This window comes from Vicia villosa, unplaced genomic scaffold (genome assembly GCF_029867415.1).
Source record: "Vicia villosa cultivar HV-30 ecotype Madison, WI unplaced genomic scaffold, Vvil1.0 ctg.000352F_1_1_1, whole genome shotgun sequence".
Classification (NCBI taxonomy): Eukaryota; Viridiplantae; Streptophyta; class Magnoliopsida; order Fabales; family Fabaceae; genus Vicia; species Vicia villosa.
Genome location: NW_026705158.1, coordinates 73,763 through 91,085, shown reverse-complemented (window position 1 = coordinate 91,085; position 17,323 = coordinate 73,763). Strand labels below are relative to the sequence as shown.

Genomic DNA, 17,323 nt, shown 5'->3' with positions numbered 1-17,323 from the left:
AAAGAAGGCAACAGACTTCTGTCTAAAAATTGGGAGTTTCATATAATCTTGAATTTTATTTCACAAATATCCTGATTTTTATGAATACTCGGTTTTTAGAATTTTTCTTATACGGTATTTTGGTTCGCTGTTGAATTTATTTTTACGCAAACGCCAAGTACTGTTTATCACTTTACACACGCTATCTATTTGAGATTTATTTACGGATAAATAGTACTAACGCAATTGGTACAGAATTTATTTTGCAGGCGCAGAGTCCGGAGTTTCAGACTGTACTGGTAACAATTAAATTATTATTGTTTCCCACTAATTTTTGTACTATATTCTATTATTTTCAAAATCTCTTTCTTTCAAATCAAATCCTAACTTTATTCTACACATTTCTCTTTTTAAACCCTACCATACACTTTCTTTCAAATCCTACTACCACTCAAATTTTCCTTTTTTGTACGGAATCACTTCATTCCCCAACGTCTCTATCCTTCTTTTCATTCTATAAATACCTCTCATTTTTTCCATAAAATCTCACATCAAATTTCATTCAATCTCTCAAATTTCTACCTCATATCTATTTTCTCTTCTTCCCCGGTAAAAAATGGCAAAGTGGATGGAGACACTTTTTCTTATAGTCATCACCATTGCTACGGTGATCATGTCCTTCTTTTGTCTGCATAGTCCTAAAAAATGTGGACATGCGATGGTTACACTTCCGATCATCTATTTTCTGTTGGTTATAGCATGGATTATTAATCGTCATATGTAAAGTTTGTCGTATCTTCTGTTTTTAGAATGTACCGTTCTTTATATTTACCGTGCTGTTTACTACGTTTTGTTTAGGTAATATTTGTACTGTCAGTATTAAGTATTACACTATCTATTATATCGTCATTTAACTAGTAAGATAATATTATATGTGTTTATTGCTAGTTAAAATATTTATTTTTTCTGTGCATTAAATCCTTTCAGTCTTATTATTGACGGTAATTTTGTTCTCGTACAGTGTACTTTAATTATTTATTATGTTTGTGTTTTTCTAAAAAATCATGTAAATAATTTCTCACCATTAACACAACAAAAACAAAAAGAAAAAGTTAACTTTAACTGTTGAATTATCACTTTAACTGTTACGTTAATATCCGAACAGCCAGTTAACAATCAAACCCGGTGACAGCACGTTTCTCCGTGTTTTGTACCATCAATCAAATCCATCTTTCACATTTCAAAATTCCAAGATTTTTGTCCTAGAAGTCTTCTGACAATCAAAAGATCAGCAAAGACTCAGCACTGCACAAAAATCAGGTACGCTCGACTGTCTCCTACACAAACAGTCCCTAACTAGGGTTTTTGTTTTTTTCAGGAGAACAAGTTTTTGAGACCTCAAATGGATTTCATGGACATCCATATATCTCAAAGTACCCCCATACAAATTTTCAAACTTCAATTCACTCAGACGCACAGTCAGCAGCTCAAATAGTCAACAGACGACCCGTTTGACCAAAAAAAGTCAACAGACAGTCAAAAATGAAATTTTTTGTCAACATCCATATTTTGTCAAAGGATTCATCATTTGACTAGTGGTTGATCAAAATTCATCAAGAAAGGCTCAGAAATCAGCAAAATCCTAAGTTTCAAAATTAGGGTTTTCTCCTAAAAAGTCAACTGAACTTTGACTGGTCATAACTCTCTCATCCTTCATCCAAAAAATTCAAACCAAAGCTGATTTTGAAGGAAATTCCATTATCTTTCAAATTCAATTGGTCCCATGGTCATTAGATTCACCATTTGAAAAATATGAACCAAGACATTACAGGTCATTATCGAAGTCAACAAAAAGTCACTTTTTTCAAAAGGACACACAAGGAGCATGGAAAATCATTTTGATATGAGACCAAAGGCATTGTTTATAGGACATCTTGAGGTTTCCAAAAAGTACAAGAACTCCTTCATATGATAAAAATTGAGGGATTTATGCCTTGTTGAAGTTGGCCATTTTTTGGGAAAATGCATGAAATCAACATTGATCAAAAATGTTTTTTTTCCAAAAGGGGCCAAGTTTTCATGATCCAAACATGTTTCCCATAATGTGAAGGGCCTCCCACGACCAAGACAAAGCCCATAGCATTTTTGTTTCTTTTTTGGTTTAATTTTATCACATTAAAGATTAAATTGAAAAAAGAAATGGAAGGATAATATGTAGCTTGAATCTTAAGCATGAGTCAACAAGAAACATTCAACACTCTGCCACAAGGAGCTAGTACAGCAGAAGAGAGTGGAAAAATCAAGCCATGGTTGCTTGAATTCAAAGCTACATATGTTATAATATTCAAAAATTCAACAAAGCACTTATTGCTTCTTAGCTTAGTTTCTAAGTGCTTCCTTGCCTATAAATGAAGTGCAACACTTCATCAATGAAAGAGAGACAAGATCAGAACCAAAGCTATGCTTAGAACACACTTGTAATCACTTGAAATTTTCAAAGAAATTCAAAATTTGAATTCTGAGTTTAAGCCATTTTCAATACAAAATAAACACTCAAACACAATCCTTGAACATCACTGAATCTATCCAGATCGATTGCAAGCCTTGAAACACTCAGAATCATCCACTTGAGCTCACGGTTTGTTCAAACCAAAACTGACTCGAATTCAACCATACATGCATGATTAGCACGATGTAAATGCATATTTATGTTTAGATAGGTGCTCTGAACGTTTCTGGAAACTTAATTGGCGTTTGGACACATATACGAGCAATTACCATTTTAGGGTTCTTGAACTCTATTTTAGGGTTTTTTGTTAGAGGCAAAATTAGACCAAATTAAAGGCATGGTTGAACTCAGTAGATCATGACGAATCAAATGAACTGGTCGCGAAAAATTTCTATACACGTTTACCCCTATTCGTTATTTTGCAGGATTGATGCTCACATATTACAGTGCTTTTTGAAAATAAACGCTGTTAAAAGAGGAGTCTGGAGGTTGAAGACGAAGACGTGGCTTGCCCTGGTTGGTTGGTTTGCGCGCGCGTGTGTTTTAAAATTCAGACCAATCACATGCGTTGCTTTCCACTATCATATCATGAGCTCTATGATCTCAGTCATTAGATTTCATTAATTCAAGATCCAACGCTCTAGCCTTGCTAGTCCATGCTATAGACTCTCCAATCCACCACACATGATCATATCTTTTTATATTTTCTATTTTATTTTATTTTCTTTACAAAATTAATTTAAAATAGTTTTAAAAATCAAAAAAATATAACAAAAATATTTTTAGGTTTCTAAAATAATCTATTATTTTTTGATATAAAAATATTTTATTTTTCTTAATAATTAAAATATTTTGTATAATTAATTAGTATATATTTATATATTTGCTTTTTAATTATTTCAACCAATCAAAAAATCATAAAAAATTGTTCTTTATATTAAATTTAGTTTATATATTATAGGCTAATTTTGTACATATTTAGAATATTTTTCTCTTTAAGTTTTAATTATTTATGTAATTATTTGCATAATTATGATAATTTAACTTAATAAATTTCAAAATCAATTTCAAAAAATAAAAAAAAATTAGTTTTATTTTAAAATTAATTGACAAGTATTTTGAACATATTTTAAACTTAATTTTTAGGTTTAAATTTTATTTCTACCTTTTTCTCATTTTACTTAAATTAATCATGCATTAATTCTAATTAAAATCAACCATACAAAAAATCCAAAAATATTTCTTTTATCTTATTGCAATTTAAAATTCCTAGATAAGTGTATAGGTTGTCAAATTCATGTAAATAGCGTAGTTTACATTTCCCGCACAATCGATGTAATAGCGTAGATTTATTTTCCGCATTTTATATTTCCGCATTTTAATTTCTGTATATATAAAACTGCGTGTATGTCAAAGCTAAAAAACTGAAGGGTTAGATCACTAACTTCAAAGATAAAATATCTGAATCAAAACACAATCACACTTGCACCTCTTAGGGTAATCCCTCTTTTACTCTTTTCAAAATCAAAATCAAATTCTATTGTTTCAAATGCAAAATCGAACTTTTGTTTACATCTGATAAAAGGAGAATTTTCTAAAGGAAATAGGAAAAGACCTTATAAATGTAGGATAGACCTCCTAATTGCTTGCTCAAATCAAAACAACAAATGTCTCACATATTCACCGTTTTTCAAAATAAAACTTCCAAAAAAGACAATACTTGGTATATATCCAAACAAGGATCATTACGAAGTTAAAGATCTTTTTTCAAAACATCTTTCGAAAAACAAAACACTTTGTATACATCCGCACAAGGATCATTACAAAGTTAATTTGCAAAGGTATTTTAAAACCACATACAAGCATTTAAAGGCAAGACAAACGATTCAAAGAAATGAGCCAAGCAACTAAGAGCCCATGGATAACCATGGATACAAAGGGTGCTAACACCTTCCCTTTGTATAACCTATCCCCTTACCCAGAATTTCTTAAAGGTCTTTTTTCTGTTTCTTTTATAAACCTTTCCTTAATTGGATAAAATAAAAGTCGGTGGCGACTCTCTGATTTTCACAACTCAAAAAGCAAAAAGAAGAGTCAGTTTGCGTCTCACAAAACCGAGTGCATGACAGAACTGGCGACACTGCTGGGGAATTCAAAAACAAAATGTTTTCAAAAAGGGATTACCTTAGAGATTAGGCCATTTCGATGTTTTCAATTGCTTGTCTTGTTTGCTTTATCTTTCAAAGGTTTGTTTGGGTATTTACTTGTGTGAAAGATTTAAACCTGAATCTCGAGATACCTTAAGTATGTGACAATAGACCAAGGAAACTGTACGGCATGTACCGATACGGTTGATCTTGTAGTCACTGTTAGTGCGACACTTTGGTTTATACTGATGTCCCTTGAAAACGATCAAGGAGTATGTTAGGCTTCTGAAATGTCATTAAACACTAATTTGTCTTAGAACCTTTTAGTTGAACTTGACTTGTGGCCTATTAAGTGGCTAGCTTTGAAATTGATCGAAGTTAGTTATCCTCGAGAAATATTTTGATCGGCCGCCCGAGTGCCGTATTAAGATGTTGTCTCCAAGGATCATAAAACCCGAATACTATTCTAAGACAGGTTTTAACCAACTCAACTTCAGTGGGGAGGGTATCACCTATCAAACTCATGCAAGCCTTTGAACCTAAGGCTATTGTTTGATTTGTTTGTGTTTGCCACATGTTTGACATCATGACATCATAAGCATCATAAGCATATCATTTTTCACTAATCATTTCAAGGATCAAAGAGTTTACCTTTGTTGTTGCAGGTAATGGCTCCCGCTACCAGAGATTATGTCCGAATCAACATCTCAACAGTACCATCCGAACTAAAGGACTTAATATCAGAATTTCCCAGGAATGCTCAGTTCACCGAAAAGCACGGTCACCTACTCCATTTGGTTACCTCAAAATTTGAAGAAGACATGATACGGGTCCTGTTCCAGTTCTTTGATCCCGAACATCATTGTTTTACATTTCCTGATTACCAGTTAGTACCCACTTTGGAAGAGTTCTCTGAACTGATTGGGTTACCTGTTCGAGATCGATTACCTTTCACTGGTTTAGAAAAGATTCGAAAGCCAGAAATCATTGTTGCTGCCTTACATTTGCGAAAGTCAGAAATCGAGTCCAATTGGGAAACAAAGAGTGGAGTCGAGGGTTTGCTTGCTAAGTTCTTAATGGAAAAGGCTCGGTTACTACTAAAAACAGAAGTTACCTAGCTATTGAAGATGTTGTGGCTCTTTTGATTTATGGGTTGGTTTTATTCCCTAATCCTGACCATTTCATAAGTGTGCATGCTATCGACATTTTCTTAACCCGCAATCTGGTGCCTACTTTGCTGGGAGACATCCTACATTCTCTACACACTCGTACCATGAAAAAACGAGGAACTCTTATGTGCTGTGTACCACTACTGGCTAGATGGTTTACCTTACACCTTCCCCGATCAGTGTTGAGAAACGAACAAAGGATGCAATGGTCTCGTAGAATCATGTCTTTATCTCATTCAGATGTCCGGTGGAACAACTTCTTTCAAAGAGACATCACTCTCATTGACCATTGTGGGGAGTACCCTAATGTGCCCCTCCTTGGCATTAAGGGAGGCATCACCTACAATCCCTCTTTAGCTTTACGCCAATTCGGATATGCACGAAGTAACGGTCCTCATGACATGATTATCCGTGGCATTGTGTTCGACTACGAAGATGATTCCCAAAGGTATCGACGAAGGTTTATACATGCTTGGGGCAGTGTCTACAAAGTAGAAAGCAAAACTTTAGGGCAATGGAATTCTATTCCTATGGAGCCATACCTGAGATGGGTGCGTACCCGTGCACAAAAGTTAATCATGCCATATCCCGCTATCCTACCTATGACTATTGAACCAGGAGTCGAAGGGAAGGAACCTCGAGTTATTCTACATCCGGACATGCCAACTGACTTGGAAGAGTTGCAGAAATCTTGGGTTCAGCTAAAAGAGGAAAGAAACACCTTCAAAGCACACTGTCAAGCCTATGAGAGGAAAGTGTTGGAACTCACCAGACAACTCCAAGAAGAACAGCAGATCAACACATTCCTGGGTGCAAAGAGAAAGCGTCCATGGGAGACCTGAGGGATCCTTCATTTTCTTTATTTTTCTGTTTTGTAAGCCCGAATGAGGCAAAGAAAAAAGAAAGAAAAAAAAAGAAAAAAATAATAATTGTTTGACTAACAAATGTTTGTTTTTCTTATGTTTTAACAAATCTAAATTCTAAGATCCTTGAAAACATTGCACATACATTTCATTCATAAACATTGCATATACATTTCATTCATAAACATTGCATATACATTTCATTCATAAACATTGCATATACATTTCATTCATAAACATTGCATAACAGGTTCACATGATGGGTTTCTCATCTCCTCGCTGTTTATTTCAGTTAGAAGAGATGGAATCCGAAACAAGCATCAAGAATCTCGAAGCACAGAACGCCCAAGTTCAGGTAGCAATTCTGGAATTAGCAAAGGGACAACAAGAACTGAAAGCCCTGATAATCAAGAAGAAAAAGAAGCCCAAAGGATCTGTAGGCTTGAGTCACCTGAAAAGGAAGATCAAAATCCCAGTCAAAAAGCCCAAAAAGCCACCGATCCCTGAAATAGTCAGTGATGGTGATCAGGAAGACAATCACAGCAACCAGGGTTCTGCCAAACCCTTTCTCTCTCTCTTCTAATGAAGAAGATTATCATTCTAGAGACGAACAGGATGATGACAAATACCAGCAGTTGGAAGAACGCATGAAAGCCATGGAGATACAGAAAATACCTGGTTTAGACTTCGACGACCTTGGACTTGTCTCAGATATTGTTATCCCTCCAAAGTTCAAAGTTCCTGTCTTTGCAAAGTATGATGGAGTCTCTTGCCCAAAGTTGCATCTAAGGTCCTATGTGAGGAAGATATTACCTCATACGACAGATAACAAATTATGGATTCATTTTTTCCAGGAAAGTCTGTCAGGTACTCAACTCGAATGGTACTACCAACTGGAAAGTACAAAAGTTCACACCTGGGGAGACCTGGCTGCTGCTTTCTATAAACAGTATCAATACAATGCTGACCTTGCACCAACTCGTACTCAATTACGAGGCATGACCATGGCACCAAAAGAAAGTTTCAAAGAATATGCGCAAAAGTGGGGAGATCTAGCTGGAAGGGTTCAACCACCCTTATCTGATCGCGAGCTAGTTGACATGTTCATGGGCACTTTAACTGGCCCGTTCTATAGTCATTTGCTGGGAAGCTCATCATCAGGTTTCACTGACCTGATACTGACTGGAGAGCGTGTCGAAAGTGGCATTCGAAATGGAAAAATTCAAGTAGGTTCTTCCTCTGGTACTGCAAAGAGACCCATTGGTGGGAAAATGAGGTCAATACAATGCAAAATCAGAAAAGTCGCAAAAGTGAACATCACCAATCTATAGGGGCTGTCTTGATCTCTGCATCTGCACCTCAAAAAGATCAACCGCCGAAGTATACGCATCGACCCGACGCACCGAGAAGGAATTTCACTAAAATCAATATGCCAATCTCTCAAGCATTGCAACACTTGTTAAAGGCAAATTTGATTATATTGAAAGATCCCCCGAAGAATGTCAACACTTCATCTCCTAGTTACCGCCCTGACGCAACATGTGCATACCATTCCGATTGTCCAGGACATGACGCAGATCACTATTGGGCTCTGAAGAACAAAATCCAAGACATGATAGATGCTGGGGAAATTGAGTTCGATCCTCCATAAACTCCAAATGTCATCACTGCACCTATGCCAAAGCACGACAAGACCGTTAATGCTATCATAGACACTGTTTATATCTATGATGTGAGAGAATTGTCAACTCCGCTCCTTGAAGTTAAAAGAAAGCTAATCCAAGCTGGTTACTTTCCAGGTTGTGACCCTGATTGCTTTTATTGTGCACACCTACCTGTAACTCGGTGAACTGACTTTTATCGATCAAAATGTCGCGGTTAAGCATGAGTCGCCACCGACTTTTATTTTATCCAAACAAATTCGGAAAGGCAAAAAGAAACAGAAAAAAACCTTTTAAAGAAATCTAAGTTCGGGGGGTAATTTATGCAAAGGGAAGGTGTAAGGCACCCTTTGCATCCATGGTTTTCCATGGGCTCTTAATTGCTTTGCTTGCTCGTTTGTCTTTAGAAAAAGTAGATGAAAGAAAAGGAAATGGACTTTAGCTCGTAAATGAGCGTAGCCAATTTTTTTGAAGGATTGTGAGAAAGAATATGGAAAATAGAGCATGGCAAAGCAATTAGGGGCAATTACCTTAAACTCAGATGATAGGTCTCTTTTTAGCCTTTCAGAATGAAAGGGTCAATCCTTGCCATAAGTGGGCAGGAAGCCTTTCGTTTAGAGGTTGAAGGGTCGTCGAGATATCATTCGCCCAAAGACTGACCCATGCCATAGAGAGGCAGGTAGTCTAAAGGGAATGATCAGAATAGCCTTTTTCGTAGGCAACCAGAAGATACCTCAGCCTTTTTCGTGGGCAACTTCCGAGGGTCGAGGTCATGTTAGTGTATCGAAGGCAGCATCATTTTAGGGTCTCATGACCTTTTATCGAGGCAACAGGGCTGAGGTATCTCATATTCGAGGGACTGGCTATTCTGCAAAAACGCAAGGCAACAAGGCAACAGGCAACAAGGCAAAAGAGAGGGTTACCCAAAAGCGTGCGTGTGTGCACCAATCACGTGATTATATTCAATTATATTATCTTGTAAATTAGTGAGGCTAATTCAATTTAATGGTGGTCACTCCCTATTTTACTAACCACGCAGATAATATAAGGCAAGAAACAGTAATATGGGGGAGGGGACAATGAAACCAGTGGATCCCTTAATAGGGTTTGGCATAAGTAATAATAAAACAGGAAAATATAAGGTTAGGGTTTAAGGTTACCAAACTCGTAGCTTTGGCGATCAACAACCCTGAAAATGCAAACCAATAAACAAATAGGGTGAGCGTATGGCTAGTTCGAAGGCGAACGAGATTATCCCTAAAATAAAGAATAGATAAGCTTAAAACAAATGATATAGGCAAAGGTACTTAGCTCTGATTTGATTTGATATGGTTGATAGGGCGCCTTTAAGGTTAACCCTGAAAAGAAACAAGGCAGAGAAAAATGAAGGCGGAACAAACCCTAATTCTAAAAATAAACCAAATAGTATTTAAATTAAATTAAATAGAGTACTTAACTTCGTATTTTGGATCAGGCGCGTAGTCGGAAGGCATTCGAAGAGTCGACCCTAAAAAAACATGAAAGAGAAATTTATCAGTGTAGGGCAGATTCTCGTAAACCCTAATTAGGGTTCGAATTTAAATAAGAAAACACAAACGATTTAATTAATTATTGGTCTCACGACCTAATTAATTAAATCAGTATCAGAAAATTAAATCGAGCGCAGAAATATTTTTTTATGAATTTTTATAGCTTAAATATGAATTATTATGAATTAAATATAATTATTATGAATTAAATCTAATTTACATAATTTAAATAAATACATGAGAAAATAAAATAATTATTAATTATATAAACGATTATATAAATAAATAAATAAATAAGAAAAAATTTAATAAAATATAATATAATAAATGTTATGTATTAATATAAGTAAAGAAAATAAGTATTATAAATATTTAAATAAATAAATAAATAAGGAAAAATATAATAAAATAAAAAGATATTTTTATTGAAAAGAAAGAGAGATAAAAAACAAAATCAAATTGATATATATATATATGTATAAATATAATAAGAAAAATAGAGGTTATGTAATAAAATATATAAAAAATTAAAAAATACTTAACTTTCATCCGGTGTGGCGCTCGCCTGTGGAGCATGATGGACTCGCAGGTTGTGGAGCGTCAGATTGGAGCAGCCAAAGATCCAAGGGTTGCTGTGACGAGTGCGTATGCCATGTGTGAGGCCGCGAAGCACCGGATCCAACGCTGGGATAACAGAACGCGCGCGCAAAGAGGATTCGAATCAGCCAACCGCATGATGACACCTCGTCATCTTCTCCACTCAGACCTGCAACAAGACCTTTTACACCGGTCTTTGCACATACGCTGCAATAGACCCTTACCTTTTACACCTGCCATTCACCAAGATCTCATACGCGCATGAAAAATAACAAATAAAACCACTATTCCGCTTATTTTTTCATCACGAATTCAATGGTACCTGTTTAAGAACCTAATTCCTCCTAAATCAAGGAACCCTAAATCAAAGGTTAAGAACCCTAGAATCGGGAACCATAGCAAACGCACATGAAAATACAATTAAACATCCAGAAACATTGTATGCATCATTATAAACACGATTATGCCATTGAAATATGTTTATGCATCGTGAATTAGAGTAAACGAAGAATTTTAAAGAGATGCAAACCGTGATGAATTGCGTATGTCTCTGGACGTGTTTCTTGCGTACTATGATCGGAAAAGCTTCAGTGAGCACCAAGGAATGCTTTGCAATCAACACAAACTCTTGAATCGTCCTGCAATTAAGAATTGGAACTTTTATTTTTTGAGTTTTTTGCTTCGGGTTCTAGGGTTCTTGGCTGCAGCAAACTCGTGAACCCTCACTTCTAAATGGTTTGTCTACTTATAGAGAGCCTATTAGGTCACTATAACTTGGGCAAATCTTGTTGAATCTTGTGATTGAATTTTTGAGAAATTTGATTGAAAAAATATTATGGAATCCTTCCAAATTTAGCTTAAATGATCCAATAATCAAGTGCACAAAATTTGATTTATTTTGGAGAATATTTGCTTGAATCTTTGGCTCATAATTGAAGAAACAAATCATATATTTTATTTTTAATATTTTCATGATTAAATTATAGTTTTTAATAAATAAAAACCATAAATATCAATAAAAATAATAAAAATATAAGAATATATATTTTGGGGCGTGCATGGGCTTGTAATGAAGATTGGGTGAAGAAGTCATAGGCCCATTTGGAGAATTTTGGATTTTGGACCTTTTCTTTTCACATTTTTTCTCAAAAATAGTCCAACTTTGACATGGTGTATCTCCCTCAATTTTTGAGGTATGGAGTTGTTCTAAGACATTCTAGAAACCTTAGAGTGTCCTCTAACCAGTGTCTTTGGTCTCATATCAAAATTATTTTCCATGCTCATTTTATGTCCTTTTGAAAAAAAGTGTCTTTTTGTTGACTTTTAAAAAGGACCTATAATGTGTGAAGCCATATCTCTTAAACCATTGACCTATGAGCTCTGATTCTTGAACCATTGGATAGAGGAATGAATTCACTTTAAAATGAGCTTTAGTGGGAATTTTTCTGATGAAGTATGAATATTTGATGAATTTTCAAAGTTTGGTTGACTTTTTCAGTTCATGCCCAAAATAGTAACTTTTGACTTTTGACTTTTCTGATCTTTCCTTGCATCATCATGATCAACCTTTGATCAAATGATGATTCTAGGGTTATGAGGATATTGTTGACCAAATATCTTAAATTTTGACTGTGCATTGACTTGAAATGACCATTTTGCCCTTGAGAGTCGACTGTTGACCTAGTCGAGGTTCGAGGGACTCAATTTTCTCTGATCGGCTTGAAACTTTGCATGGAGATTCTTTGGGATGTTTGTGACCCTATGGAACCACCTTGAGTCATTGATTCAGTGATTTTCATTTGAACAAACCAAACCCTAGTTTCTGAGCCTTGTTTAGGAGAGTGTGTCTTGAAGCTTGATTTGAAAGAATAGGAGAAATAATGTGGGCAAATTTTGGGGTATGACACTACCCAATGGTTGTGAGAATTTGAAAATGGGAATTCAAAAATGGATGGATCGTCGTGTCATTATGTTTGAAAGGTTCCCTTATATGGACGATTTATGCGAAGTTTTTGCAAACGGGATGAGAATAGAGGATGTCTCAGTGGTTTCCAACATACCATTGAAAATCCCTATCAAAGTTCCTTTCAAAATTTCTGCTGCACCCAAAGTGGCATCTGTGATCATTACCAATCCAACTCCGTTTCCATACTCCTCAGACAAAGTTGTCCCGTGGAAATATGACACTGAAATTTATGTCCATGGAGTTAAACAAAAGGAGGCCGTAAATCCAACTGTTGACAATATTGTGGGGACTAGTAAGATTACGAGAAGTGGAAGGATCTTTTCTCCAGAAATTTCTCCAAATGTTGCTACTACTCCAGTCCAGGTCCCAGTTTCTAATCAAGATGTCAATGCTCGAGGCAAAGAGCCACTGACCGAACCAGCTCAAGTACCCGTTGAAGTCCTTGTTGAAGATCCTTCGAGGCAAGAAATGGATGAAATATTGAAAATCATCTGCAAAAGTGATTACAATATTGTCGAACAACTGGGGCACACTACTTGAAAGATCTCAACGCTATCTTTGCTAAAGTATTCAGAAGCTCATGCTAAAGCTTTAATGAAATTCTTGAAAGCTGCCCATGTACCACAGGAGATTTCAATCAACCAATTTGAAAATTGCGTTGCTAGTCTTACAGTGCACAACGGTCTCGGTTTCTCCGACGCTGATTTAACCCCTGCTGGGAAAAATCACAACAAAGCCCTGCACATCTCTATTGAATGTAACGGCACCACTTTGTCTCATGTGCTGGTAGACAATGGTTCCTCGTTAAATGTATTACCAAAAGTAGTACTGGAAAAACTTGACTTCGAAGGAGTTATGTTACAACCAAGTGATGTGGTGGTAAGAGCCTTCGATGGGTCGACAAGAACGGTATATGGAGAAATTAGGCTCCCAATCAGAGTGGGCTCTCAGGTCTTTGATTCTACCTTTTCTGTGATGGATATTCATCCAACATACTTCTGTTTACTAGGACGCCCTTGGATACATGGGGCAAACGCTGTAACTTCTACCCTGCACCAGAAGTTAAAGTATCCAGTAAAAGGCAAGATCGTCACAGTCCATGGTGAAGAAGAATATGTGGTTAGCCACCTGAGTAACTCCAAGTATGTTGAGATGGATGGAGAATTCATTGAAACCCCCTGCCAAGCTTTTGAGGTGGTCTCTCCTGATGTCTCTACTGCCAAGCACATTTCTGTTAATCCTGCTATAAAAATAAATCCAACTATGGCTTCTCTCAAAGATGCTAAAGCTGTGATCGAAGAAGGTGGTGGCACAGCATGGGGACAACTCATTGATGTGCCTTACAAATTCGACAAGCTGGGTTTGGGCTATGCTAATGGAACTCAGAAGAACAATCAAAGTCTTCATTCTGGAGGGTTAATGACACATTTCATCAGCCAAGAAGTAAATGCTATTGAAGACGATGGAATGATTCAACAATATCCCAATGGAGTTCCACCTGTATCCATGGAAGTTTGGGACACTTTGGGAGAACCAAGTGGCAAGTATGACTTTATGGTAAAGTATACTGCTCCTTCGAGTTTTTCGATTGCCATCAAAGACATTGTCCCGACTGGATGGGATAATCAGTTCGAGGATCACAAAAGTTTCACAAGTTCCATTACTGAGCAATATCAAAATCCACCTAAAGAAGTTTGGGATACGCTAGGAGAGCCAAGTGGCAAATATGACTTTATGGTGAAATATTCCGCTCCTCCGAGCTCACAAGTCACCATTGAAGACATTGTCCCAACTGAATGGGATGAACATTGCGAAAACAATTTCACTCCTGGAGAAGCCTGGGAGATACCAAATAACGAGGGTTATTTTCTGTCACAGTACACTACTCAGCAGAATGCACAAGTCTCTATCCAAGACGTCATCCCGACTGGATGGGACGGCCTTATCGAGTATCTCTCTCAACCAACAGAGATACCTCAACCTGGATCCTCATATCCAACAGAGCATCTTGCTCATCCTGAAGGATCAACAGCTCATCTTGTCACTAAAGAAGTCAATGTTGTGGGAGACACAGAAGACAACTGCAACTGGGGCAACTGGATATTCCCCGCTCACAACAATGGGTTGAACAACTGGGAAGCTGAAGATGTCATCTCCTTTGATCAGGAGTAAATGCATTTTCCTGTTTTCACTGTCCATATGTTCAAAAATAAAAATGGTTCCTGTACTATCGAACCATGAGCTTGAAAGCCGTGTGCCTTGCCCGAAGCACACTGGTCCTTTTTATAAGGGTTTGTCATATCATGATCATATGTTCATATAATAAAATCATGGGACGTTTGCATGTTCAAATTATTGAGATCCTTTTTATTCATTTCTTCACTTTGTTTTCAAATAGCTATGTGTTCTTACACACCACCCACATAATAAATGCAGATTCACATTCACTCTGGATCCTGTCGATAACGATTCTGCTATTTCCAGTCATGACTTTGAAAATCCGATCTACCAAACTGAGGACGAAAGTGAGGAAGATTGTGAAGTACCTAGGGAACTTGCAAGGCTGTTAGAACAAGAAGAAAAAACTATACAGCCGCATGAAGAGCCAACTGAGGTTATCAACCTGGGCAGTGACGAAGAAAAGAAAGAAGTCAAGATAGGGGCTGATCTAAAAGACAGTGTCAAGCAAAGACTGATTCAAATGTTACAAGACTACGTCGAGATATTCGCTTGGTCTTATGAAGACATGCCTGGTCTCGACACGGATATTGTGGTCCATCGCTTGCCAATCAAAGAAAGTAGCACTCCAGTTAAGCAGAAACTACGGAGAAGTAGGCCTGACATGTCCAAGAAAATCAAAGACGAGGTTGAGAAGCAATTCAATGCTGGCTTTCTGAAAGTTGTAAGTTATCCTCCTTGGATAGCTAACATCGTGCCTGTGCCTAAAAAAGATGGGAAGGTCAGGATGTGTGTAGACTACAGAGATCTGAACCGGGCAAGCCTCAAAGATGATTTCCCTTTACCTCACATCGATGTACTGGTTGATAATACTGCACAATGCAAAGTATTTTCCTTTATGGATGGATTCTCAAGGTACAATCAAATCAAGATGGCACCCGAAGACATGGAAAAAACAACCTTCACAACACCTTGGGGAACCTTTTGTTACAAAGTAATTCCCTTTGGTTTAAAGAATGCGGGAGCAACCTATCAGCGCGCAATGGTAGCTCTGTTCCATGATATGATTCATCAAGAAATAGAGGTTTACGTGGATGATATGATTACAAAGTCCAACACCGAAGAAGAACATCTAGGTCATCTGCACAAACTGTTTGACAGACTCAAGAAGTACAGGTTGCGACTAAATCCGAAAAAGTGTACATTTGGAGTAAGATCCGGTAAACTCTTAGGTTTCATTGTCAGCAGCAAGGGTATTGAGGTTGATCCTGCCAAGGTCCAAGCCATTCAAGAAATGCCTATACCCCGTACCGAGAAACAAGTCAAAGGATTCTTGGGACGTTTGAACTACATAGCCAGATTTATTGCCCATATGACTACTACTTGTGTGCCAATCTTCAAATTGTTGAAGAAAGATCAAGTGGAAAGATGGAATGACAAATGCCAATTAGCCTTTGATAAGATCAAAGAATACCTTCAAAAACCACCAATCTTGTTACCACCAGTGGAAGGAATACCTCTGATAATGTACCTAACGGTGTTAGAAGACTCAATGGGGTGTGTACTGGGGCAACATGACGAGTCTGGCCGAAAGGAGCATGCAATATGCTATCTTAGCAAAAAGTTTACCGATTGTGAAACAAGATACTCACTGCTCGAGAAAACTTGTTGTGCCTTGGCATGGGCGGCTCGCCGACTAAGACAGTATATGCTAAACCATACCACTTTCTTGATCTCCAAAATGGATCCTATCAAGTATGTGTTTGAAAAACCTGCTCTCTCTGGAAGAATAGCAAGATGGCAAATGATCTTAAAGGAGTATGACATCCAGTACACTTCACAAAAAGCGATCAAAGGAAGTGTGGTAGCCAATCATCTGGCTCACCAAGCAGTGGATGATTATCAAGCATTGAACTTTGACTTCCCAGATGAAGATATTATGCTAGTCACTGACTACGAACAACCAGGACCGGAAGAAGGACCCGAGCCAGGATCCCGATGGACTATGGTTTTTGATGGAGCTTCTAATGCACTTGGTAATGGCATCGGAGCTGTGATCATTTCCCCGGTAGGAGGTTATACACCTTTCATTGCCAGATTATGTTTCAACTGCACTAACAATATAGCTGAGTATGAAGCATGTATTCTAGGTCTCAAAGCTGCAATCGATTTAAGAATCAAGGTCCTGGAGGTCTACGGAGACTCGGCCCTGGTAATTTATCAAGTCAAAGAGGAATGGAACACAAAGCACCCGAATCTAATTCCTTACAAAGAATATGTGCTGAGTTTGATTCCTTACTTTGAAGAAATCACTTTTGAACATATCCCGCGAGAAGAAAATCAACTGGCTGATGCTTTAGCTACCATGTCATCTATGTTCAAAGTCAGGTGGGACAATGAGGCGCCGATGATCACCATTTACAGACAGGATGAACTAGCCTATTGCAATGAGATTGATACCGAAGGAATGGAAGAAAAACCATGGTTCCATGAAGTAAAAAGATATCTCGAAGTCCAAGAATACCCTAAAGGGGCATCCATTAACGATAGAAAGTTTCTAAGAAGATTTGCTGCCAAATCCTTTCTAAGTAATGGAATCCTGTACAAACGCAACCATGACTCGACTTTACTTCGTTGTGTAAACAAGAAGGAAGCAGAACAGATTATGGAAGACATACATGATGGTGCTTTTGGTACTCATTCAAATGGACATACAATGGCTAAA

The 17,323-nt window shown here is 37.2% G+C and overlaps 1 protein-coding gene across 1 annotated transcript in view; it reads left to right on the top strand.

The window, feature by feature from the left end:
* LOC131627225 (uncharacterized) overlaps positions 1 to 17,323 on the top strand; it is a 40,583-nt gene that overhangs the window by 639 nt on the left and 22,621 nt on the right. The window lies entirely within an intron of this gene.